This window comes from Hydra viridissima, unplaced genomic scaffold (genome assembly GCF_058129835.1).
Source record: "Hydra viridissima isolate aposymbiotic clone 2 unplaced genomic scaffold, HvirCarnegie_v1 scaffold_12, whole genome shotgun sequence".
Lineage (NCBI taxonomy): Eukaryota > Metazoa > Cnidaria > Hydrozoa > Anthoathecata > Hydridae > Hydra > Hydra viridissima.
The window spans coordinates 2,627,999-2,631,448 of record NW_028324311.1 but is presented as its reverse complement, the minus strand read 5'-3'; the positions used below and the strand labels follow the sequence as shown (position 1 = coordinate 2,631,448).

Below are 3,450 nucleotides of genomic sequence, written 5' to 3'. Positions count from 1 at the left end.
TTTTTGAAAAAAGGCATTATTACTACTTGAAAAATGCAAAACTTTGATACTTAGAGTAATTTTTAGACACAGCCACTACGATTTTTGAAATCCTCATATATTAATGTATCTAAAACAGTTAAAAAAAATTTTTTGAATTTTTGAAATTTTTTGGGGGTATATCCCCCTTAAGTGGTTAGTAACTATTTAGACTGCATAGCTATTAACTGCTTAAGTCTTTAGTAATTAATAATTCTTGTATGTAATTCCCAGCTAGCACTTATACGTTGTTAAAACATTAGAACAATGTCGCGCGGAGCGTTGGCCCAACGTCGGTTGCCAACGTTGTTTTTATATCATTATGGTTACAAATGCGACGTCGCCAACAACAAAAATCCAACGTTGGAACAACATTTATTTTAAGTCGGTACAGTGTAGGATTTTACGTTGGCGCAGTGCTGTATATAATGCCTATTCAACGTTGTATTTTATGCTGATCCAGCGTTATATTTTATGTTGTTTCAACGTTGTATTTTATGTTTATTAAACGTTGTATTTATGTTGATTCACCGTTGTATTTTATGTTTGTTCAACGTTGTATTTTATGTTGATTCCACGTTGTATTTTATGTTTGTTCAACGTTGTACGTTACGTTGATTCAACGTTGTATTTTATGTTGATCAACGTTGTTTTGTATGTTTATTCAAGTTGTATTTTATGTTTATTCAACGTTGTATTTATGTTGATTCAATGTTGTATTTATGTTGATTCAAATTTGTACTTTATGTTGAATCAACGTCGTATTTTATTTTGATTCGACGTTGCGTCTCTATATAGAAATGCCAAATACTTGGCGCCGCATTCTAAATAGATTCTTTAGATAAACCCTTTCGCTTAAAGGCAATACGTATACAGAAAGAACACCGTTTAACATGGTAAAGATTATATTATTCAAAAGAAAACAAACTATATATCACTACTCTCATAAAATTCATCGCTTTCTTGTTCATTATGGATTTTTTTCTTTAGTTTTTTCCTGTTTCCTGCCCTCCTTCCGCTATCACGATCGCATGCATATCTTAACCATTGTTTTATCACCTCTTCAATATCCGCATCGGTTGATTTTACTGCTTTGTTAAGATGGAAAGCAGCATAAGGTAAAGACAATACTAAATAGTAAAAGTAAAAACAATAACAAAGTTAAAAAAGCTAATACTATATAAAAAGCTAATAATATATAAATTTATTCAGTTGAACGTTTAATTTTAGAAGAATATTTTCAAATGGAGTTTACTAAAAATTTAAACGCAATCTTTACTCTTATAAAGCTACTGCTTAACATACAACTTAACCAACCATATACATGTAATGCTTTTTTGACCTTTCAGAGATTTACTTGACAAGTACAAATTTATTATTTTTATCAGCTGAATTACATATCAAGCTTATTTGAAAGACTATGATTTATTTATTACATGTCAAGGATAATGGACACAACTGGCTGAACTGTATACAATTTAAAAATATATGTAACATAAAATAACACCTCTTGCAGTGAAAAAGCTCATATATATATATATATATATATATATATATATATATATATATATATATATATATATATATATATATATATATATATACACATAACATTATCATTACATAGTTATTCATTTACAAACAAAGAATAACATGTCATTCTTGATGTTAATACTATTTTATTGACTCATTGCCCTGGGCAAACTTTATGATGTATTCTTGTTCTCAGACTCCAATCACTTCTTTATAATTGCAAATATTTAGTTTTTGGTTTGTGCTCTTCTTAAAATACCAAGTCGAATTTGGTTGGTTTGAGAAACCTGCATTTGGATCATATTCTAATGTCTGTTTTAATGCAGAATTAGAAAAAATAAAGGCATCATGGCACAATCCAGGATACTTTGCAACAACATCTCTAAACTTTCCATCAGCATCAATGACAACCTGACAGTTCAAAACAGGATTTCTTTTTTTAAAAAAAGAAGCTAAAAATCTTCAAAATGTTAAAATTTTTAAAAATCCTGAGAGCAGCAAAAACCTTTTTGGGAAACATTGACACCATGTTAGAACAGCTGTTCACCTTAAACTATATGACCTTATATTATAATATTGTTTTAAGTTTAGCACTTATGTTAACTAACTTGATGTTTTCAAACTTTAAAGAACTATGATGTGGTATTTAAAATATTAAAAAAAACTTCAACTTTTGTAATAAACATGTTGCACTTTGTGAAATTGAAGAAATGTCTCTTCATAAATCAAATATATCTTTTTACATATTATTAACAACATGAAGCCCTTTATAATAACATAATAATGTGAAATAAAATACAGCATAAAAAGCATTAGCACCTAAAAAAAAAGGAAATATAGTTTTTTTTTTTATAAAGAATAATAGAGCAGAAATATTTTTTTGGAACCTTGCATGCATTACATGCAAACATACAGAGACAGAATAAATCTGTGAAACAAAAGCTTTTTAAGTTTCTCATGTTAACTATGCCTGTGTAAGAAGGCCAAGCAGTGTATACTTTAAACTTTTTGACTAATGACCTAAAGTAATATAATCAAAATGATCAGGTATCAAATCAAAATGATCAGGTATTAAATTAAAATGATGAGTTTACCTGCAAATATATGCTGGCTCATCAGCCATAGTAAATCCTTTGATTTGTATCATTGTACCATCTATTACTCCAAGGAGACCTTTAACTCCGAATGATTGAAAGTACTTTCTCTTTGTTTCAGCCATCTCCTCTGGACTATCATACCATCTGACAAGGTGATGATAGTGCTGAATAAAATATTTGTAAAACTGGCGAAGTGTGCAACTGTAGCTTGACTGGCTTCCATGAGAGGTGTCACCTAAAATTACATGAAACAACATGTGAACGAAATATACATATTGACTATTATATTTTAATTAAGCAAAGCAAGTTACAAAAACTTGCTTTGCTAAGTTATCTGAGAGAAAAGTGAACTTTGACAAGGTTGAACTCTAAATAACTTGAAAAATACAGTAACCTTACCAAAAGTCTGCAAAAATATAAAATCACAATTTAGGAAGAGTAGGAGGGTGCAGTATAAAAATTAATCTTTTGACAATCTATTATGCTAAGTTAAAAAAATTAGGGTTTGTTTGATTTTTGCTACACAATAATAAAGTTTCATATTTCCATATAGAGAAAAAATAAATTTTATTTTATTTCTTTTTTCTTTTTCTTCTGTAAACCAAGTTTTCCAGGTTTTCCCTGGGATTTTTGCTACCTTTAGGTTTGCTAGGCATTTTAGGTTGAATAAAAACCCTGTATAAAGCACCACCTTTAAGTTGCATTTGTAACAATCCATTAATAACAAGCATGTTTAACAATAAAGAATCATAAGATTGTAGCTAATCTTTTTGGTATTAACTAATAATTCTTACTAATTACT

The 3,450-nt window shown here is 28.8% G+C and overlaps 1 long non-coding RNA gene across 2 annotated transcripts; it reads left to right on the top strand.

The window, feature by feature from the left end:
• The first annotated feature begins 789 nt into the window (after nt 1–789).
• On the top strand, nt 790–2,949 carry LOC149880750 (uncharacterized). 2 transcript variants are annotated; one of them, XR_016446012.1, is made up of 3 exons: nt 790–914; nt 1,009–1,136; nt 2,767–2,949. It is a non-coding gene; the product is annotated as an uncharacterized LOC149880750 (long non-coding RNA). The 2 variants fall into 2 exon arrangements; XR_016446011.1 differs by lacking the exon at nt 2,767–2,949 and adding an exon at nt 1,783–1,977.
• Nucleotides 2,950–3,450: the final 501 nt, after the last annotated feature.